Source organism: Suncus etruscus, chromosome 8 (assembly GCF_024139225.1).
Source record: "Suncus etruscus isolate mSunEtr1 chromosome 8, mSunEtr1.pri.cur, whole genome shotgun sequence".
Classification (NCBI taxonomy): Eukaryota; Metazoa; Chordata; class Mammalia; order Eulipotyphla; family Soricidae; genus Suncus; species Suncus etruscus.
Genome location: NC_064855.1, coordinates 62,179,848 through 62,204,067, shown reverse-complemented (window position 1 = coordinate 62,204,067; position 24,220 = coordinate 62,179,848). Strand labels below are relative to the sequence as shown.

The 24,220-nt window shown below is 37.0% G+C and overlaps 1 protein-coding gene and 2 non-coding genes across 3 annotated transcripts in view; 2 read left to right on the top strand and 1 right to left on the bottom strand.

Annotated features, from left to right (window-relative positions):
* EBPL (EBP like) overlaps window positions 1-24,220 on the top strand; it is a 550,113-nt gene that overhangs the window by 115,703 nt on the left and 410,190 nt on the right. The gene's annotated exons all lie outside the window — the stretch shown is intronic.
* Window positions 13,527-13,698, top strand: LOC126016497 (U1 spliceosomal RNA). Its single transcript, XR_007498293.1, has one exon. It is a non-coding gene; the product is annotated as a U1 spliceosomal RNA (small nuclear RNA).
* LOC126017080 (U6 spliceosomal RNA) lies at window positions 15,824-15,927 on the bottom strand. The gene has a single exon (XR_007498756.1). It is a non-coding gene; the product is annotated as a U6 spliceosomal RNA (small nuclear RNA).

The following is a 24,220-nucleotide window of genomic DNA, read 5'->3' as shown; positions in this document are numbered from 1 at the left end:
TGTTTATTTGAAACAAGTTTTAGTGTGTATGTTTCATGTGGTTTCTCTTGAATAGCAAATTTACCCATTAATCCATTTCTACTTTTATATGACTTAATGTACATAATTATAGTTTCTAATAAGCATTTCAAAAAACAATATTTTGAGGATTTAACAATTTAAATAGGAGTTAAGTTATTTAGATACTTTTTTATTAAGATAAGGGTTAAATTTTAGTATTTTGAAATAGGATTTCTATCCTTAGCACCTATAAACTATGCTTTTAATATTTTATCAGCATAATTTGGGTTAGTTTTAGTTTCCTGTGTTTATGGTTAGAATCATTTAGACAGAAGCATGCAGCTTGATTCAGGTATGGTTGCTGAAAGTGATTAGTTCATAATTAATACTGTTCCTAAATATTTTAAAAATCTTTGACAATTGTTTTTATTGCATAGCTTTTTTACTAAGTTATTTTTTTTATTATGCTGTGATCTCCAGATTTATTTTAAGCTAAAAACTTTCAATTTTGATAAAAATTAGACTGGATTTTTTTTTTTACAAAACATCTGAAATAACAAAATATTTGATATATGATATCAGAATGTCTGAGAATTAAAATACTTTCAAATATCATTAGGTTTTATATTGTCTTTTTAGTAAATCTCAAACTTACCAATTTTAACAATTTAGAGATGCCCAAATTTTGACATTTCCTATTTTTTCAGGAGGTGTTAAAAGAATTGCTTTTGAATTTCAAGTTAGGATTTAAATAGCTTCTTATTCAATCTAAAAATAAATATTCCTATTTTTGTTTGATATTTACTTAGGTTTTGTCTTTATAACTATGTTAAAAGTAGGCAGATTACAGGTGGAATATATTTTTTAGTAGGAAAATTTTTTCCCTTCCCCCCCCTTTTAGTAGAAAATTTATGGACTAAACTTTATTTCTTTACTAATAGGGTTTGATGTCAAACATGGTAGTAACTGGCTGTATATAACCTGGGAGATCAGAGCTTTATATGAGCAAAAGATATTTTATATTTTGGTTAGAGTTTAGGTATTTTGTATTTTTCAAGAGAATAAGGAAAAGACTAAATTCTAATGATGCTGAAATTGAACAGTTTCTTTTTTTTTCCTTCTACTTTTTAAATAAAAAATTTAATTGAATAATTTTGTCATAGCAGACTTACTAGGTGGTTGGGCTGAACCATATATTTCCCTGTATGTTAATTGTATATGCCTTTCTCAGCTTGCTACTTCAGTAACAGCAGCAACAATAAATAAACATCACCACATTCTTGTTCTTATCCCTTACAGCTGGTAGCAAGGACTGGGAGATTGCTCCTGCTTGTCAGATGTTATACAGAATAGCTTCTATCTACAATAATCTTGGTCAAAGCACCAGCTTTTACAAACCTGGTAGGCAGTGCTCAACTGTCAGTGCACATATATAGTACAGAAAACATATTCTTTGACAAAATACTATTTCCTTCCCAAGGCAGCAAGAAGAAAACAGTAGATGCATGTAATTAAGTCTTAATCTCTCTCTCTCTTTTTTTTTTCACTTTCTCTGTGATTCTTGATCATTTAATTTTAATACAGTTGATCTTGTCTATATAGTGGAAACTTAAGCATTTGGATGGCATGTTTCATGTTTTTCACTTTTAAACTGGCAAACTGGAAAAAATAGATAATTCATTGATGATAAGTTAATTAATATATTAAGGAGAGAATCGGTAACTGTAGCCATAAAAGAATGTTTTCTCTCACTTTTGGGGCATATTCTATTACTCTTATTACCTTCATTTAATAGTCATCTGAACAACCAAATTTATGTTAATTTTATTACAACTAAAAAGATGTAATACCCTATCATTCTTAATGTGTGTATAACTGAAAATAAACTGCAGAATGGTAGGGAACCTTGGGTATTTTTTTTCCTCGCTGTTAAAAATAATGTCTTATGTCTAAGAATTTCAGGTTAGTCTACATTTTTTTGAAAATAGGATTTTGTAGGGTCGGAGAGATAGCATGGAGGTCGGGCGTTTGCCTTGCATGCAGAAGGACTGTGGTTCAAGTCCCGGCATCCCATAAGGCCCCCCGAGCCTGTCAGAAGTGATTTCTGTGCATAGAGCCAGGAGTAGTAACCCCTGAGTGCTGCCGGTGTGACCCAAAAACAAAACAAAAAAAAATTGGGATTTTATAATTTTAAGTAATATTGATAGTTATCAAACAGATGTGCTTAGCTTTTGAGTACTCACATTTTTTTCCTCTTTTGTATCTAAATACTTCAAATAGATTGTAATTCAGAAAGGAGTATTTTGTATTGTTATTAAAGTTCTGATTTCTCTTATAGTGTTCTTGGTGGACAACTACAAATAGGGGTTTAGGGGAGATAGTTCAAAAGGCGAGTCTCAGGGGCCTGAGTGATAGCCACAGCACACTAGGGCATATGCTTGCACACAGTCAACCCGGGTTCAATCCTCGGCATCCCATATGGTCCCCCTGATCCTGCCAGGAGTATTTCTGAGCCCAGATTGAGGAGTAAGCCCTAAGCATAGCTGCATAGCTGGGTGTGGCCCAAAAACTCAAAAAGGGGGGACATGTCTCATTTTTGTATGCTGAGGCTCAGGTTCAGACCCTGCTGCTACATGGAGGAAGAACCAAACTACCAGCCAGAAATAAGTAGCCCTGAGTACAGCCGGGTGTGGTCCAAGAAAGCAAACTATTTTAGTGGACAAATCCTAGTAACCCAATTTAAAGCCTGATAACTATAAAAAATATTGAATAATGTAGTTGTTATTTTTATTGTTTGTTTTGTTTTTTTGAGCCACACCCAGTGACACTCGGGTTACTCCTGGCTAAGGGGACCATATGGAAGTCCAAGGATCAAACCTGATCTATCCTGGATCTGCCACGTGCAAGGCAAACGTCCTACCACTCTGCCATCACTCCAGCCCCTGTAGTAGTTACTTTTAATCATTTTTATTTAATTCAGCCCATATCCTCCCATTCAGTGTTTTCCCTTACTGCAATCACAATGAACTCACAATATTAGTTCTCTGCTAATAACACCATATAGATTTGCTACAGTATGTGCTTAATTAAAATACTTAGTGACCCACAACTTGGTCTAATATTGAAGTCAGGCATAATGCAAACAAATTGAAATTAGTATTTTGTTTTGCTAATACTAGAATTTTTTTCTATGATAATTGATAAAGTTATCAGAAAACATAATAGTAACCTGAAATCGAAAGTACGTTACATGATTCTTTAGAAATGAAGACATATTGCTTTTACTATTAATTACTGTACAGAGTATCTGGACCACATGTAATAGAAAAACCTACAGTAAGGCATTTTGTTACAGATCAGTTAAATTGGAAGTTTTGCGACTGGCACTCAGGAATTTGTGTTTTTAAAAATTAAGTTCTTCAGGATCAACATTTTTGAATCACTGCCCAGATTAAAAGAGGTGAGAATTCATCAGAGCAATAAGCCATTACTAATTTTTTATATCCTTTTTTATTTTTACTTTCCATAGGGTAAAAATCAAAAGCAATATAAATCGTAAGCAACAGAAGATTGAAAAATTGTAGCATGGTGAATTGTTTCATGCCGTTATTAAAATGAGGATTATGTGGCTCCTCATTTGGATATTCTAATTTAGCAAACATAAGTTGCAGAAAGATACATGGTATAAAATGACATTAAAGATACATATGGTATGATAAAAAACCATAAAAGCCATGATGTTTTAAATACTTGTGTTTGTAATATGTAAAAACATATATACTAAATAAAAACCAAATTGAGTGTTTTTTGATTGATCTTATAGAGACTAGGATTAGAATATGATACAAAAGGTACACTGGTGTATTGCGCACATGTGTGTAAGAGTGTAAATTCAGGACAGCTGAAGTATTTTGTTTTTGACATAGATCACATTTTCAATCTATCCATTTTAGCTACCAGCTTATGTTTGGGATTTATATACTATTATAAAATTATTGGGATTGGACAATATATACATTTTATATTTTTCGTGTATGTGTTATATGTACATATGTGTATTTATGTGAAAAATACTGATCTTGAGTGATCTTGAATTTATGTTAACATATCTGCAATTATTTGATGTCTTCTGAAAATTCAGTATATTCCAAGTTTGAGTTTGAAGTATGAGGATTTTTTTGGTTGGGGTTTCTTTTGGTTTGCTTGCTTGCTTGGTTGGTTTTTGGGTCACACCCACCACTGCTCCAGGGTTACTCCTGGCTCTATGCTCAGAAATCACTCCTAGTAGGCTCAGGGGACCATATTGGATTTCGGGATTCAAACCACCATCCTTCTGCGTGCAAGGCAAACACCCTACCTCCATGCTATCTCTCTAGCCTCTGAAGTATGGGTTTTAATTACACTTGCATATTATGACTTAATAAGAAAAAAAGTTAATAGAAAAGTGAATTTAGGAGCCAGAGCAATAGCACAGCATGTAGAACATTGCCTTGCATACTACCAACCTGAGTTCAATCCCTAGCATCTCATATGGTCCTGAGCACGCCAGGAGTAACTCCTGAGTGCTGTCACGTGTCACCCCAAAACCAAAAAAAGAAAAGAAAAATGAATTTTAAAAGCAAATCATACTAATCTAGACTAACCTTTCTCAGCTGGAGATCACATAACCCTCTCTAGGACCCCCAGGATATATCATAGGAGGCCAACAGTAAAAAAAAAAAAAAAATTACATAAATGAAGGATAGTAGTTAAGACTAGGGGACCAACCCAGTGTAGGAGTGACACAAGAAGAAAATAGTTGGAAGGGGACTTTGTGATTGGTCTCAACATACAAAAATTCCTGCTTATATGTTTTTTTTAACTATCATAATTGTTCTTTACTGTATAAAAATCAGGAAAAATGTGACTGTCAACCTTAGCAAAATTTCTATCATGGTTATCAAATTTTTAAGTCTTATCTTTTTTCTAGATTTAGTAACAGTAAATTGAAGACCACAATAAACCAACCCATTTATCCCAGAAAATTTTTCGTTGTAAGTATTAACTCATAGATAGTTCTTCTACCATTATTATAAAAGTTACTACTTTGTATCATGTTTTACTTCTAAAATTTTTTTTCTAGAGTAACATCTTTGTTTTGGGGAGGTGGTGGGGTGCGGAGTCACACTCAGCAGAACACTGCAGACTGTTGGACTGTCTGACTCCTCAGCCCTTAATACCTTTCTGACTTCTTACTCCCTGTACATTTTAAGTTTGGTGTTAATCCAATTCAGAGCATAAATAGTGTCCTTGACCTGAATACATTTTCTATTTTGGAAAGTGTTTTCAGACCCTATTAGTCTTTAAATCTGAGGGTCAGAAGTTTAAACTGGGGCCATTGGAAGTACAGGAGGTAAGACACACTTGCCTTGTACACAGCCAACCCCAGTTTGATACCTGGTACTGCATTTGATCTATCCTGTAAGACCTGGTATAGCCCAAAAACCCCAAACAATTGCCAAAAAAGTTTAAACCCTTTAGTCAACATTATATAGTATTATAATAATGCCATTCATTATAATGCTATAATATTGTTATTATAATATTTTGTATATTATATATACTATATTATCAATATATTTTTATTATGCCATTTTATTATCTTTATTATTTACATGTTGACATTTATGTTTTTATAAAATGAAGGCATTCTTAATTTGAGACATCAGTTTTTCATTATTTGTTTTTACATTTTATTATATTACAATTCATACTTTTTATTGGAATGCTTAAAATTTAGCTGTTAATCTAATCTATTGCCAAAGCAATAGCATAGTTGTAGGACGTTTGCCTTGCACACGCTCAACCCCAGACCGACTCCAGTTTGATTCCCAACATCTCATATGGTCCCCAATTGTGCCAGAAGCGACTTCTGAGCACAGAGCCAGGAGTAACCCCAAGCGCCACTAGGTATGGCCCAAAAACCCCCAAAAATACTTTATGAGGTAGTAAAAATAGGAAGGCAGTTCTTTTCTTTCATATGTACACTTGAGATATATATATATATATATATATATATATTTGATTTTTAGATTTTGAGAAACTACATTCCTCATTCATCAAGGAATCACATTCTATAGTAGTAATTCTGACATACTAGTTAAAATTAATACCCATAGAAAAACTCTAATCAAGGGCATGATAAATAAACAAGATACTTGATATCCTGAAATCAGCTATCCTAGATTCATTTTCACATAATCCTTTAGCTAATTCTGCATCCCTAAAAATCTCGAATATATCTGTTTCTGTTCTTGGTTTTTATGGTGTATCCTATTTTTTAAATTGAATTCTGTGGGGGCCGGAGAGATAGCATGGAGGTAAGGCATTTGCCTTTCATGCAGAAGGTCATCGATTTGAATTCCAGCATCCCATATGATCCCCCGTGCCTGCCAGGAGCAATTTCTGAGAATAGAGCCAGGAGTAACCCCTGAGCACTGCCAGGTGTGACCCAAAAAAACACACACAAAATAATTGAATTCTGTGGTTTGTAATAATATTAATGATGGTTTCTCATATTCTTCGTTCCTACACAATGCCCAGTATACCCATCTCTCTCTCAAGGACACAGACTCTCCCCTTTATCTCACCTCCCAACTCAGTTGTGTGACTTGGTTCTCACGTGTTAGAGATGGCCCTTTTTTTTCTTGAGTTGTTTTTTTGTTTTTGTTTTGAGTTTGGAGGCCACACTTGGTGTGCTCTGCACTCAGTGATCACTCCTAGCAGCTGAGGAGACCACATGGAATTTTGGGGATTGGACCCGTGTTGGCCATGGGCAAGGCAAGCACCCTTACTGCTTTAACATCTTTGTGGCCCGCCCCTAAATTAAAAAACATTTAAAGATGAGCAATTTAAAGAATGATAGCTAGGTGCCACAATCACTTTTTTGTTTGTTTGTTTGTTTTCTGTTTTTTTTTCGGGCCACACCCATTTGATGCTCAGGGGTTACTCCTGGATAAGCACTCAGAAATTGCCCCTGGCTTGGGGGGACCATATGGGACTTCGGGGGATCAAACCACGGTCTTTCCTTGGCTAGCGCTTGCAAGGCAGACACCTTACCTCTAGCGCCACCTCGCTGGCCCCTCACTTTTTTTTTTCACCTTCATATTTTTAACTCTGAAAATCTAGAATGGAAATATTTACAAGTCCCCAAAGAATATTTAATCCAGAATTGTAGTTTTTAATTGGTCCCTTGGAAGCCATGTTGCCTTTCCTTCAGTCTAACTTGATACTACACCCTATTGTAAACTGGAAGTCTTGTCTACTTTCCAAAAGATAAAGATATATTTTAATTTTTAATATATAAGCACAAGTTCTTAATTTTATTTCTTCTCCTTTATAAATTTGTAACAAAGCAACTTAGGTACTTCAGTATATTTTTAACATATCTTTTAATATGTTTTATAGCTGAAATGCCTTGTGTTGTCTATCCTAGGTAGCATGCCTCAAATTCCATTTTACCTCTCAGATACTAAAATATTGATGTTATAAGTTGATGCCCAGAAAAATAGATGAATAACAATAGTCATTGTTTTATGATTGTGTGCCTTCTCATTTTTCCCAAGCTGTTAATGCCACTGTTTCTTTAAATAGGGATTTTTTCCCACCAATAAATAAGGTTTTCTTTTTCACCACATCCCAATCAATTTTTTCTCAATTAAAGAAACTTTACATATCTGCGCATATATGTGGATTTTTTTTTAATATCAAGGTTGGGATAATCAAGCTCTTGCAGTGTCTCAGAAAATGTCATATATGTGGATTTTAAGAAACTTTTTACTTTTGGCTCTGCATTCAGGAATCACAATTAGCAGTGCACTGTAAACAATAGGGGATGCCAGGAATCAAATCCTGTCAGCCATTTGCAAAGCAAGCATTCTATGCACTATTTCTCTGGCTCCTAAACATAATTTCTAAAAATAATTGACAGCTTTTATTGCTTGTTTGTTTGGTTTTGGGCCACATCCAGGGGTTATTCCTGGCTCTGTGCTCAGAAATTGCTCCTGGCTTGGAGACCGACGCCAGGGGATCAGACCTCGGTCTGTCCTAGGTCAGCCACATGCAAGTCAAACGCCCTACCACTGTGCAACCCCTCCAGCCCCTATGACAGCTTAATTGAGGATTTAATTATAAGCTTTGCTCTTGTAGTATTCTTTTTTTTTTTTTTTTTTTTTGACTTTTTGGGCCACACCCTGTGAAGCTCAGGTGTTAATCCTGGCTATGCACTCAGAAATCACTCCTAGCTCGAGGGACCATATGAGACTCCAGTGGATCAAACCAAGGTACTTCCTAGATCGGCATGTGCAAGGCAAATAACCTATCACTATGCTATCCCTCCAGCCTCAATTTTTTTTTTCGATTTTTGTCACTATATTAAAATATATAGACTTAGCAAAAAAAGTGGGTTTGGAGCTGGAGAGATAGCATGGAGATAGGGTGTTTGCCTTGCATGCAGAAGGACGGTGGTTCGAATCCCAGTATCCCATATGGTGCCAGGAGCGATTTCTGAGTGTAGAGCCAGGAGTAACCCCTGAGCACTGCCGGGTGTGACCAAAAAAACAAAACAAACAAAAAAAAAGTGGGGTTGGCATCAAAATGATCTAATTTATTTTGAAAGTTACTTAGTTCATAAGTAATTCCTATGTATACTATGTAGGGATAAAGAAGAATACATATTAAACAGTGACTTTAGGCCAGAGAGATAGCACAGCAGTAGGGTGTTTGCCTTGCAAGCGGTCGACCCAGGATCAATGGTAGTTCGAATCCTGACATCCCATATGGTCCCCTTGCCTGCCAAGAGCAATTTCTGAGCTCAGGAGTAACCCCTGAGCGCCACCAGGTGTGGCTCCAAAAAAAAAAAATAATGACTTTAAATGATTTAAAATTTTTTATTGAGAAGGGACTGTATTAGTACACTAGAACTGATTCACACTACCAGAACAGTGTCATGTAGTAGGTGTTCAATAAATTCTTTGTTAAAGAGGGAAAAGTATAATTTGAAAATGTTTTGTTTGCATTTTTGTCCAGAAAACAGGAGTGGGTGACAAATGGAATGCATGGGTTAGATGTTTCTCAATTCATTGCAAGTATTTATTTTCATTACATTATTTTGTGTAGTAATTTTAGGCAATAGAGCAATATGTGAAATATGAGTTGTTCAGATGACCTACATATGCTTAATGATGATTCATAAAAATGTAGGGTATTTGACAATTATATAAAACAGGAAGGAACTAGATTTGTGACATCACTGTATATTGTAAAATAAAATTTTTAGGATAGCTATCTTTTTTTGTATTTTTTAATAACATCTTTATTTAAACACCGTGATTACAAACATGATTGTAGTTAGGTCCAGTCATAAAAAGAACACCCCCCTTCACCAGTGCAACTGGATAGCCATGTTAATGAGAATATGGGGCAGAAGTGGTTGTCAAGGCTTGGAAGTTGTGGGATTATTTTACCTCTTTGAGGAATAATTTACTCTTAAATGAAAGCTGTTAAGGAGTATACTTACTTACCTGGTTAAAAAAAAACAGATTGGTAATATGGAAATCATCAACAGCACTGCTCTGTGTTATCACTCATCTCTGAACACAAAGTTAATTTGCCTTTTCAAAAATTCATTATAAAATTACTTACATAAAATTATGTTTGACTCATTTGAGACCGAATCTCTTTGTCATTTTGTTTTGTAGTCAGAGATTAATCCATATCTCTTGCATGCATGTTCATGTGCTTTGCCATTAAGTCAAATCCCCAGCCTAAAGTGATATTTTGACTTAGTAATTATGCCAAAATAGAAAGAACTATTGGTGGTAATATAATATTGGTTATTTTAAACAAAAAAATATAAAACTTTTAAGGTCTTTGTATAATTCACTTTAGTTAGAATTATAAAGAACATTTATGTTTTGCTGCTTATGTTTATTGAAACTGAGCTCTTGTATGCCATTTCTTTTTCCTGTTGACATGAAGCTTTACTACTTGAAGAAGATATCTTTTGTTACTTCAGAGAATGAAATGCTGTTTAAATTAAACTTATCAAGGTAAAGAGCAGATTTTATCAATTTTGTGTTAGTTTGTAAGGGGGGGATGTGTGTGTGTGTGTGTGTGTGTGTGTGTGTGTGTGTGTGTGTGTGTATTCAGAAGTTTGATTAAACAGCTATATTAACTTAATAAATTGAGAACAAAACATTTTTCCTTTTACTATGTGCCCTTGTGTTCTGACATACTGTGGTTGGCAGTGTGTATGGCATGTTTTAGATTTACCTTGAATTTGAGGTAGAAATTAATCTTACTTTATTTGAAAGCTTCTTAGTAATAAGTGTTAATGTATCTACTATAACAACATTTTATCTTCAAACATGAAACTCTTTAATGTAATTTATCCTTTTTGTTTTAAAAGAAAGGTTTTTTGAATCCTTGGGAGTTAAATGTGTGCTTAAAAAAAAAAAAAAACCTTGGAGTAAAGTAGCAGCACATAATGGTTTGTGGATTTTGAAAAAGTGCAGGCCATATTGTGCTGCCTCAAAAATACAAGGATATGATCTTCTGAAGAAAATATATTTCTTTTTGTTCATAGCTCTTTGATAGCCATGTCAGCAGTGCCTTAGCAGCACGTAAATATTGGCGTTAAAATCTAAAATTATCTCCAGTATTAACTGTGCTGCTGAAGTAAGGTTGGCTATACTCTACATTTTTACTTTAAATATATATTGGTATTAGTGTTAGTAAAACTATATCTTCAACATTTATGAAATGTATAAATCTGTAGTGATGTTCTAATTAGGTATATTATATATATGAAAATAACTTAATTGCAGTTAGTGATTTTAGTGCCATCAAACAAATTAACTTTAACTTACATTTGTTTTTAATGTGAATTTTAAAATTTCTGCTTAAGACAAAGTTTTCCATTTATTTTTGTAATAAGGTACTTATTTTAAAGATTATACATTAGAAGATAAGCAATTTGGTCAGATTTATAAGATGATTTTAGTAATATTTCTAAATACTTTATTATAAAAGAAAGGTATCAAGTCATGAATACATTTCTGAATATATCCTTGTTCTTCAATTTCTTTAATCATCATCTCAATGGTAGGAAAAACTTTATAGTTAACCATTCTATTTGAATAGTAAGGAAATAAACTCAAGTGATTATTATACATGACAAGTCTTTACCTGAAGATTTTTTTTTTTTTTGAAAAGGATGATTTAAAAATATGAAAGTTGGGGGCTGAAGCAACAGCACACTGGGTAGGACACTTACTTTGCACATGCTTACCTGGGTTCAATACCCAGCATTCCATATGGTCCTCTAAGGCCACAGGAGTGATACCTGAGCACAGAGCCAGGAGTAACCTCTGAGTGTCACTGGCCCAAATCCCCCCCCCCCAAAAAAGAAGACCCAAATCTTATTATAATTGGAATTATTATAGATACAAATATAATTTTTATGTGTTTAAAATTTGAAAAATGTTTTTGTTACCTCCATTTTTTGTTGTGATGTCATTAAATGAAAATTTGATATGCAGAATAAAATGACTTTGTGTACTTGGTCTTATTTCTTTTGGGGGGGGTAGAGGGTCACACTCAGCAGTGCTCAGGGGTTACTCCTGGCTCTATGCTTAGAAATCGTCCCTGGCAGGCTTGGGGGACCATATGAGATGCTGGGATTCGAACACTTTGTCTTATTTCTAATCTTGTATTCATAATAATAGATTTCTTTTGGACCACACCTACAACCCTGAGGGGTTACTCCTAGCTCTGTGCTCTATAATCACTCTGGCAGGCTCAGAGAGACCATATGGGATACCAGAGATCGAATCCAGGTTAGCCACCCTACCTGCTGTTCAGGCCCCAACAGAAAATTTATAATCTAGCAGAACGTCTACAAAATAAAATAAAAACTTATGAGTAGTTTCTAATTATAATTTTTTATTTTGTAAACCTCAGAAAACATTTCAGATATTATTGGAGGAATTTAAGAATCTTTTATTTAAAATTCAGTTATAATATGAAGGAGATTGCTATTTAAAAGCAGTTTGATATTTTCCAGCTAAAGAAAATATACCCCAGATAAGGAACCACATTATCTATAATGGAATTAAATACTGAACAAAAATAATGCCTGGAACTTTTAAAAATTATTTATTGGGTCAGAGAGGTAATGTATTTGATCTACCCAAGATTACTGCAGGTAATGTATTAGATGTATCCAAGATCTATTCCTGGTACTGCATTGTTTGTCCTCTGAATACTATCAGGAGCACAGAGCCAGGAGTACACCATGAGTGATCACCACTGAGTGTAACCCAAAAGCAAAAATAAATCATTTGTTTTGTCACAGGGGAGATATATACTAGCATGCTTAATTGATTTCAGTCCCTGGAACAACCTCCTGTCCTTGCCCACAGTTCTGTGTGAATTTAATGGCCCAATCCCTAACCCAAGCATCTCAAGTCATAGCACACTGCATCTTGCTGTCATGAAGCATCAGACCAGCATCCAGTTGGAATGGCCCATATTTTTAAAAACTCAATAAACATTAAACTCTTAACCTGTTCCCTTTTATTTCAATTAATTTTCCAAAGAGAAGTACAAATATATAATACATTTTTATTACACTGAAAATAGTCTAGTACACAGATGTCAAAATATTTGCAATGTTTTAGAGAGTTTATTCAATATTTTCCACTGCAACAGAGGAGGTAGTTTTTGTGTTTTGTTTAATAGACTTTGTGGAAAAATACTAACCTTTTCCATTCAAGGTCTCTTTTTAAGTTGATACCAAGTAATTTCAATATTGAGTATGTTATTCTGTTACTTGAAATATGGATTAAATTTGGAGCTAACTCAGGATTTCAGGCAAGTATCCAGAAGACACTGACAATATGTTTAATATAGCAGCAATCAGTTTACATTCTATATTCAGATCACATCTTAAGACCACATGTTTAGGGGCCCGGAGAGATAGCACAGCGGCGTTTGCCTTGCAAGCAGCCCATCCAGGACCAAAGGTGGTTGGTTCAAATTCCGGTGTCCCATATGGTCCCCCGTGCCTGCCAGGAGCTATTTCTGAGCAGACAGCCAGGAGTCACCCCTGAGCACCGCCAGGTGTGACTCAAAAACCAAAAAAAAAAAAAAAAAGATCACATAAGTATCATTTAGCCATTAAGAATCATTGTTGAGGGGCCGGGTGGTGGCGCTAGAGGTAAGGTGCCTGCCTTGCCTGCGCTAGCCTAGGACAGACCGCGGTTCGATCCCCCGGCGTCCCATATGGTCCCCCAAGCCAGGAGCGACTTCTGAGCGCATAGCCAGGAGTAGCCCCTGAGCGTCGCCGGGTGTGGCCCAAAAAACAAAAAAAAAAAAAAAAAGAATCATTGTTGATACATGCAGGTTAGCCATAGTTGGATTAACAAGATTAGACTTAGACAGATAAACTATGATCTCTATTGTTTTCACTTAGAAATTTACATTCTATACTTACCTGGCAGGGGCGATACCATGATCACGAAGGTGGTTTCCCCAGGGTGAGGCTCACCCATTGCACTCTGGGTGTGCTGACCTCTGCGATTTCCCGATTTCCCCAAATGTGGGAAACTCCACTGCGTAATTTATGGTAGTGGGGGACTGCGTTCGCGCTCTCCCCTGAATGAAAAGAAAAGAAATTTACATTCTAAATAATTTTTTTTCCTTTTGCAGGTTGATATTAGTATCCTCTATTCATGGGGAAAAGTCTTATTGTATTTTTCATTAAAAAAAGGAAAAATTGGGGCCGGTGAGGTGGTGCCTTGCAAGCGCTAGCCAAGGAAGGACAGCGGTTCAATCCCCTGGCATCCCATATGGTCCCCCAAGCCAGGGGCAATTTCTGAGCACTTAGCCAGGAGTAACCACTGAGCATCAAACGGGTGTGGCTGAAAAACCAAAAAAAAAGGAAAAGTTATCTTAAACACTTAAAATATATTTGACAATATTTAGGCAATATTACTTGTAACTCTGGAAGAAGAAATGAGTATTTCCAGTTATTAGAACAATTTTTATTTTTTACTGTTTAGGGGTCTCTTAAAATTTCTGTTTTAGTACTGGTAATTTGATCCCATATGATCAAAACTGGAAATTTAAAATTATTTCCTTACCTTGTTTGTATGAAATATACCTCCTTGGATTTCTGTTGTCTTTTTTAGGCGAGGGATGTTCCAGGTGGTGTTCAGGAGGTCAGAAGTCCCACCAGCAATCAATGCAAGGGCACCTAGGATGTCCTGCAGTGGTATTGAGGAATATCAAACCATTTCTGGAGGAGCTCAGGAGCTTCCAGGGCTGCACCTAGTGCTGTGGTTCTGGGAATATACTGATTGTTGTATGTCTTTATATCTTTGTTTTTTTAAGCTATATGCAATAAAAAAAAATTTTTTTTTTTTTTGCTTTTTGGGCCACACCCAGTGGCGCTTAGGGGTTACTCCTGGATATGCACTCAGAGATCACTCTTGTCTCGGGGGAATATGGGATATGGGACACCAAGGATTGAACCCAGGTCCATCTTGGGTCAGCCACATGCAAGGCAAGTGCGCTACCACTGAGCTATGGCTCTAGCCCCATCAATGAAGAAATGTTTTAGCCTTTCATTTAAATTTACTGTGTAAAATGCAAGCTTTTTTTTTTTTAATTCTACTAAAGCCCAATTTAAGATTTTACTTTGGTTACTTTGGGGGGTTTTTTTGTGGAGGAGGGTGTTTGTTTTGGTTTTGGTTTTTGGGCCACACCTGGTGTGATGTCATTCCTGACTCTGCTCAGGAATCACTTCTGGCAATCTCAAGCTGGGTATCATGCCCAGGTCACATTCAGGGCAAGTGCCTACCCACTGTGCTTTAGCTTTGGCCCCTACTTTGGTTACTTGATTGATATTAATACTCATGTTAAAACTTTATGAGTATGTACTTACATATACATACTTATGAGTACAGTCTTCTGTACAACTTTGTGTAATCTGTTTTCATGATTGTTGTGTTTTAGGTATTTGTTTGTTTTTTCTGAAGTGAAATGGGGGTCCAGGGGCAGCAGAATTGTGCTGGTACAGTTTCCAGAGATCCTTCCTGGTGGTGCTTAGGGGAACATACTCTGTGCTAGGAATTGAATGAGGTTTGACCTCATGCATTAAGTGCCTTAATTTTTACACTTTCCAGCACCTGTATTTTCTAGAGATATAAAACTGCCTGTAGAATTTTATTGTTTTCATCCTACTCTAAAATTTTTTGGTTTTGGGCCACACCTGGTGACCCTTAGGGGTTACTCCTGGCTATGTGCTCAGAAATTACTCGTGGCTCAGGGAACCATATGGGACGCTGGGGGATTGAATTGTGGTCCATCCTGGGCAGTCACGTACAAGGCAGACACCCCTACTGCTGTGCCACTGCTCTGGCCCGCTACTCTGAAAAATTCGACTTTGCTTGAGATGTCTTCAGGAAAGAACCTTTTTTAAAAAGAAAGAAAGAACTTTTGGAGCCAGAGAGATAGCATGGAAATAGGGCATTTGCCTTGCATTCAGAAGGATGGTGATTCAAATCTCGGCATCCCAAATGGTCCCCTGAGCCTGCCAGGAGCAATTTCTGAGCATAGATAGTCAGGAGTAACCCCTGAGTGATGCCGGGTGTGACCCAAAAACCAAAAATAAAAAAAAATGAAGTTTTTATTTTTATGCTAAAAAAAAAAGTATATCTTTAGGAAGTGGTAGGAACTTTAAATTGCTCCAGACTTATATTCACATTTTCTTCTTTCTTTTTTTAATATGGAACGCTTCACGAATTTGCATGTCATCCTTGTGCAGGGGCCACGCTAATCTCTGTATAGTTCCAATTTTAGTATATGTGCTGCCGAAGCGAGCACACATTTTCTTTTATAATCTTAAGAACTAACATTTTCGGGCCCGGAGAGATAGCACAGCAGCGTTTGCCTTGCAAGCAGCCGATCCAGGACCTAAGGTGGTTGTTTTGAATCCCAGTGTCTTATATGGTCCCCTGTGCCTGCCAGGAGCTATTTCTGAACAGACAGCCAGGAGTAACTCCTGAGCACCGCCAGGTGTGGCCCAAAAACCAAAACTAAAAAAAAACCTAACATTTTCAGTGATACTGGATCTTGGCATAACTACCAGTTACTCCTCTTAAATTTTGTGGGGGAGGGCCACACCCGCTGACGCTTGGGTTACTCCTGGCTGTGTGCTCAGAAATTGCTCTTGGCTTGGTGGGGGACCATATGGGACACCAAGAGATCAAACCGTGGTCTGTCCTAGGTTAGCTGCAAATCAAAACACCCTACCACTTCTGCCACTACTCTGGCACCATTATCTTAGATTTTAATATATCTGATCTTAAACAATAGGGTAGTCTTTTTTTTTTTTAGTTTCTGTAATTTAAATGCTATTTAGCATTGAACAAAGCATACATTTACCTTCATGCTGATTAAAATCCTGGGAGTCAAGCATGAGTAATAGAGCAAAAAAATATGAATAGGTACTATATGTGTGATGTTGATGAATATGATGCTGATAAGTTCAATGTAGAACCGCAAAGCAGGGAGTAGAGGGGATGGGATAAAGATATTAAGGAGCAGGAAAGGGGTAGGTTTTAACTTATAGGTCAGAAAAAAGCTTTTATATGAGGCCTGAGAGATAGAACAGTGTTAGGGCATTTGCCTTGCATGTGGCTGACCTGAGAGGGACCTGGTTCGATTCCCGGCATCCCATATGATCCCCCAGCCTACCAGGGCGACTTCTCAGTACAGAGCCAGGAGTAACCCTGGAGCACTGCTAGATGTTGACCAACAACCAATCAATAAATGAAGTTTAGAATTATTTTACAATGACATAAAAATATGAAAAATAATTAAAGAGACAAACTGTAGGTAGTATCTAAGGAGAGAAAATAATTTAGGCACATGAAATTGAAACTACAAAGATACCAACCCCCTGAGATTAATTCTGCTATTTATTGATACAAGGAGTAACGAGGTATGAGTAGTTAAGCCTAATCAATTATATAAGAAAGAAAATCTTAACTTGATTTTAGCTATATTCATTGTTTAGAATTAGTACTAGCTCTGCACTCGGGTTCATTTCTGCTACTACTTGGGGATCATAAGTGCTGATCACACCTAACTCGGCTATATACAAGGCAAGCACCCTATCCTACTGTATTAGCCAGCCACAATTGTCAACTTTTTACAAATTGTTTTGGTAGTATAAAGTATTAAATTGCAAGTACAAATTGCTTTGATAGTTTTCTTCTTGCCTAGTTCTGCTAGTCAACGCTAATGGTTTCAATTTATTGTTATTTACCCATACAAACCAGACTTTGAAACTTTGATTCTTGAAATTGCCCCATATATAAATACGTGTTACTTTCATTTAGTCCTATTCTATAGTATCTTAGCTGGAAAGTTCTTTCCCATGTTGTTTAGTCTGCTATAGTGTAAAATACTGATCTTCCTAAAAGAATTGCTTATAAGATAAAATTCAAACTCCTTAGCTTGACTTCATTATCTTGCCCAATCTTCTTAGCTTTTTCCATTTTTCTTCAAGTGAATTGATCCTGATTTATCTTTCTTGATTCCTATGCCTTTATACCATTTTACCACCCCCAATTCTCCCGTGACTGATTTTTTACTTTTTATTAAAGCCGAGCCAAAATGTTTAGTATGTTCAAGTTTTCCCCAACTTAACCTTTTTCACATTAGTATAAATAATTTTATCTGTAGTTTTTTTTTGTTTTGTTTTGTTTTTGGGTTTGGGGCCACACCTGGCGGTGCTCAGATTACTCCTGGCTTTGTGCTCATATAAATTACTTCTGGCAGGCTCGAGGGACCATATGGAATGCAGGGAATCGAACTTGGGTTGGCCACATGCAACTATGCTGTGCTGTTGTTCCAGCTTCTTATGTGTAGTTATTATTAACCTGGTGTCTGAACATACCTGAGGCACATAACCCAAATTGTCATTATTGATAGATACATATCAATCCTTATTATATGAGTAATATGAATAAAAGCATTTAAAAAAATGAAAAACAGGCAGATGAGAGACATTGAGCACCCCTAAGTCTCAGGTTCTAAATTTGACTGTTACATACAGAAAGTGATGAGTTGGATTTTCTCTTGTGAAAAATAGTGTATGTAAACCAGTAATATTTTTGTAGGGTTTTTGCACATTAAGATACAGATCATTTCCATTTTCTAGTACTGTAAAAACACAAATTATTTTTTAAGAAGTAATGTGTTGGGCCTGGAGAGATAGCCTTGCAAGCAGCTGATCCAGGACCAAAGGTGGTTGGTTCGAATCCCGGTGTCCCATATGGTCCACCGTGCCTGCCAGGAGCTATTTCTGAGCAGATAGCCAGGAGTAACCCCTGAGCACCGCCGGGTGTGGCCCAAAAACCAAAAACAAAAGAAGTAATGTGTTAGTGTTTTTGTTTTTTTTTTTTAACAAGTTTGAAATGTCTAGTGAAAACTAATAGTGTCAGGTAAATTGACTAAACATTTATTACTAGTTTAATGGATATGAAATCTTACTGATGTGAAGGGAATGCGTCTTTGGGGGCCACACTGGTAGTACTTGGGCTATCGCTGGCACTATGCTCAGCACCTAGCAGTGCTTAGGTGATTATGCAGTGCCAGGCAATTAACCAGAAATGGCTGCACGCAAGGCAGGTGCCCTAACCTATACTGTCTCTCCAGACCTGGCTGGCTTGTTTTTGTTTTATTTTAATTAAAGCATGGGTTTTATTACTAGGGGAAGGTGGGGATTTTGTTTGATTTTTTTTTTTCTTTTTGAAAAATTTTATTTGAGGCTGAATTGAAAGTACAACTGGTAGGGCATTTGCCTTTCACGCAGCCTACCCAGGCGTTTTCAGTCTCTTATTTATGCCTTATGGTCTGTCAAGCACTGCATGGTGTCCCCTCCACAGACACCCAAAAAAAAGTTAGCTGATGCAGCTTATACCATAGTATTTCCTTTAGAAAAAGGAAATTCGGCTTGGTTCAGGAACTTTAGAAGTAATGACAAATTGGGGCCGGAGAGATATCACAGTGGTAGGGCATTCGCCTTGCACGTAGCTGACCCAAGACTGACTGGTTCGATTCTCGGCATCTCATATGGTCCCCCGAGCCTGCCGGAATGATTTCCCAAAGGGAAAAAAAAATAAGTCATAATTTTTAAGCCAAATTAGCTTCAGTGGAGCAATTTACTCTTGGCGGGATTGGGAAGTCACTGGGAATAGGGTCACACTTGGTTGTGGTCAGGGCTTCTGGCTCTGCTCAGGGATAACTACTGGCAGTTCTTGGAGATTATATGGGGTGACAAGGACTGAACCTTGAGTCAGCTCTGTATAAGGCAAGTGCCTTAACCATTTTGCAGTTTCTCTAGCCCCTTTACTCTAATTTTAAAATACAAAAAAGTTTTCAGAAGGAATCACTTCTTGAATTTTTTGTTGAGGCTTCATGTCGTTTTCTATTTTACCAGCCCACAAAACTTCAAAAAAAGGTACGTATACAAACAGTAAATTTTCTTTAATTTTGCTTACATTTTACTTACTGAATATAACATCTACTTTTTTTGTTTTTGTTTTTGGATCACACCTGGCAGTGCTGAGGAGTTACTCCTAGCTCTGCACTCAGAAATCGCTCCTGGCTGGCTCTGGGGACCATATGGGGTACCGGGATTTGAACCACCATCTTTCCTGGGTCAGTTGCATGCAAGGCAAATGCCCTACCAGTGTGATAATGTCTCCGGTCCCTCTAATTTTAATCTACGTTAAAAATCAAATCTGGTTTTGTTTTATAGCCAAATGTTTTGTTTGTTTTGGTCACACCTGGCAGGCTCCGGGGACCATATAGGAGGCTGGGATTCGAACCAATGACCTGCATGAAAGGCAAAACGCCTTACCTCCATGCTATCTCTCCGGCCCCATTATAGCCAAATGTTTTTAGCACATTGAACATTTAAGATCTTTCCTGTTCAGAAGTTAAATTTGGGACCATAGAGATGATATAGCTCAAAGAATAGAGTACTTAACTGTAATCTTGGAGCTTAACCTCCAGGACTCCATGTCTCAATCACTGCCCTGGTATCCTCCAGCATCTCTGGATCTTAGCAGCTCCAAATCACTGGATTGAGTATCTCTTGGAGATACTCCAAATACTGCTTAAGTGCTCCTTTGCCCCCAAAAGTTTAATTTTTTGCTAGACATAGAAACCCTTTTAAAGGCCTAAAAATACAAAACATTTGGATTTGGAAAGATATTACAGGGGTCAAGGCACTTGCCTTTCTCACAGTCTACTCCAGTTCAGTCCCTGGTAATCTCAAGCAATTTTGTTTGTGGCCTACCACCTCACTCTCCCCAAAAATAGTAATTGCTATCTATCTAAAGGTAATTCTATTATTAGCCTTGTATTATTACTCCTGTTTAGTTACAGATTTGGATTGGCCAAATTTAATTTCTTGTTTAGGACTAGGTTCCTACAGCTTGTAGGAAGAACAAAGCACATGCTCCAGCCATAAGCCATCTCCTTGACCTTGCAACTAATTTTTGTTTTGAGTCACGTGTCTGCTCCAAGGTGGGATTTGGGACCATATGCACCGGTAGGGGTGTAATCCAAGAAGGCTGTGTGCAAAGAAAGCACCTAATTCCTGTTACTATCCAGTCCTGCAAAGTTTGTTTTTCCATATTCTTGCAAAGTAATTTTTTAATCACCCAGAGAAGAGGTACACGGATATGCTCCTGATTTGAAGTTTTTACCTTAAAGTGCCAAATTAATCTATAGCACAATATTTCGCTCTTAAAATGCTATAACACTCCCCTGACCCCCCCCCCCCCACAAGCTACTTTAGCAAATTTAAGCTTGAGAGGATGCATCTGCTTACCATATGGCAGCTTCCCTGTCATATCTACATGTCATCTCTAAGGCTACCTTTTCATAGTAGTTTAAGTGAGTTGGGGGGGGGGGGGCTATATACCTGGTCGCACACAGAAAATGCTCCTGGCTGGCTTGGGACGTTATGGGATTCCGGGAATCTAGCCCGAATTCATCTGGGGTTGACCATGTGCAAGGCAAAGGCTCTACCGCTGTGTTATCTCTGGCCCCAATTGAAGCACTTATACTCAAGGAAAAGCTTTCAGATGTTTAGAAAAAAGAAAAATGTATGAATTACCCAGAGAAAATCTAAGACACCATAGTAATTTGGAGGTACTTTAATTGATCACAAAATGTAACCCCAAAAAGGCATCTTCAAGAGTTGTGTAATTCAGCTGATACTGAAGGCTTTTTTTCCTTGCTGTTAATAGTTAACAAGTACATTTCAGCCAAATATGACTGGCCATCAACCCGAGCACTATACTAATGGAGGAGGGTTTGGCCTTAAATGGTTAGAATGCTATACACAGTCATTAAATGTAGAAAATATGGTTTAGAAACTGAAAACTTGGCTAATAGAATAAGGAAAGTTACTTTGGAATCTAAAAATATGGACCTCTAAGTAGAGGGGTGTTTGATAGTAGGAAAAAATCCTAGATTTTGACCTATTGTGACACACTTGTCAGTATCTTAGTGGTATCTTTTTTAAAGTCAGCATCTTTACAACACAATAGGGGAAATGCCCCCAAATGAAAGCTTTCAGTTATTAGTGATTAAGCTATCAAACCAGTAGGATGGAAGGGTGATGGTGGCACACCTGACAAATCTGAGAGGTTTCTCCTGGCTTTACCCTCAGGAATCACTCCTGGTGGTGCTAGGGATCAGACCCTGCTTGCATGAAGGCAAAGGTCTTAGATGAGTTTATCTCTAAAACTCCAAAGATTTGAAGTTTAATATAGTTACATTCTTAGTAGAAAGTCTGTGTAGTTACAGCTTCAGGAAAAGTAATGGTTTTATGATTAAATACTCATTAGACGGGCCCGGAGCAGTGGCTCAGTGGTAGGGTTTTTGCCTTGCACACGACTGACCTAGGACAGGCTGCAGTTCCATCCCCTCAGTGTCCCATATAGTTCCCCCAAGCCAGGAGCAATTTCTGAGTGCATAGCCAGAGTAACACTTGACCATCACCATGTGTGGCCCCAAAACCAAAATAAATAAAAATCATTTGAATGCCAGGAAAGAGCTCTACAGGCTAGTGAGCATGCTTTGTATGGACATGATTTGATGGTACAGTTACCATATGGTCCCCTCCCTGTTCACCATCAACTGTAGCACCCACCCCCAAAATTGGTGTCACATGAGATGAAGAAAACCAGCTTAAAACGTTAAGTGTAGGGGTGTTTGTGCTTAGCAAGGCAGTTTTAACTAAAATTGAAGGAAACTGACAGTGGTTCTAGTTTTAGCAAAACTTGAGTTTTTGAGGAAGTTCAAAATCAAGGTTTCAAAATCAGATACTTAGTTTTTGAGAACTATAAAGTAATGGGAATTCTAACTCAATTTTGAGAATTTGGATTAGGAGGAACACTGCTTCCCTGATTCTTAGAGCATAGAATTGGGGCTTAGCCTTGGTGGTGGAGATTATACTCAGGTCAACCACATGCAAGGCAAGCAACCTACACACTATATTCTGACCCCTAGTTTGGAAATTTTTAAGTAAATATTTTCAAGAAGTTAGCTTTATGGGAGCCAAAATGATGCCTTGTATATACTGCAGGCCTGAGTATGATCTCTGACACCCTAATGGTCCCTGAGCATTGCCAGGTATCACGCACACAAATAAATTCACTTTTTGGGGCCAGAGCGATAGCACAGCAGTAAGGCATTTGCCTTGCATGCCATCTATCCGGGATGGACATTGGTTCGATCTCTGATGTCCCATATGGTCCCCCTAGCCAGGAGCAATTTCTGAGCATGTAGCCAGGAGTAACCCCTGAGAGTTACCGGATGTGCCTCCCCCAAAAAACAACAAAAAAAATAAGTTCACTTTTCTGAAGACTTAGAAATCCAGGATAGAGCTGAGTTTTCATTTTCCTCAAGTCTTAAAAGTATAGTAGAAGAATTCAGAAAATGAATCACTTCTCTGAAACAGACTATAGAATTGAGAGTTGAATTAACAAATGGAACATTCATGTAAACTGGCTTAGAACTACCACTCTCGAGTTAAATAACCAAAGAAATCAAATCCAAGAAAATCTTTTCTCATATTTCCAGGTATATAACAAATGTTGGTATTTGTTTAGTTTGGGGGGCTAGACCAATGGTCCTCAATATCTACAAAACACTTAGTTTTGAATTTGAGAGTCACTCCTTGCTATGTGCTCATGAGTTCATACAATACTGAGGATTAAACTTTGCCTCCTGCATGCAAATCATATACTCAACCTGTTGAACTTTCACTGGGCCAAAAAGGTAATCATTTTTAAATGGACTTTCTAGGTCTATCAGTGTCACTCTTACAAGCAATGTATCTAGTTAATTGGTATCAAATATGTAGGAAGTATCCTGTAATATTCTTTGCCAGTCTTTTGAACCCTAATCACTATTGAGACTTGATTAAAACAATTATGATTTGCTTCAGAAGAAGTATTTATGGCATATTTTTTAATTTTTTATTTTTAATTATGAGAACAAAGATGCAAAGAAAGAGGACAAGGTAAAGTTACAGTGAAGAATAATCACCCATACACAGAATTCTCAGAAGAAGTCCCCTTGCTGATATCTTAACTTTGGACTCTCAGCCAAAGAACATTAGATTAATAAAACAGAACCCATGTATAATTACTTTGTACCTCAAGTCCCCAGATTGTAATATAATATTTCTTAGCAGCACACAAAGCAATCTAAAGCCATAAAATTTGTGTAACTCCTTAAACATTAAAGGCATAGTATATTTTTTAATTTCCATGCACATGCATATTAGTTAACCTAAAAAGTCTTTAAGTGTATTTCTTTTTAAGGATTAGTGTCAAAGGAGCACAGTAAAAACAGTGTTAGAGTGGCAATTATTGTTTGCATAGGCCCACCAAAATATGAGGGACATAAAAAGGAAAAACCTTGGCCTAAACACAAGGAGACCCTACCCCTGAAGTTTCCTGGCATAAGACCAACTCTGGGCTCCAATCCAAGACATTGTAGTGTATGGCATGTTTTAATGCAAGTTTCTTAGTTTTTATTAGTAACTAATTTTTAGGCCAAATCATATGAGATTCTTGATATG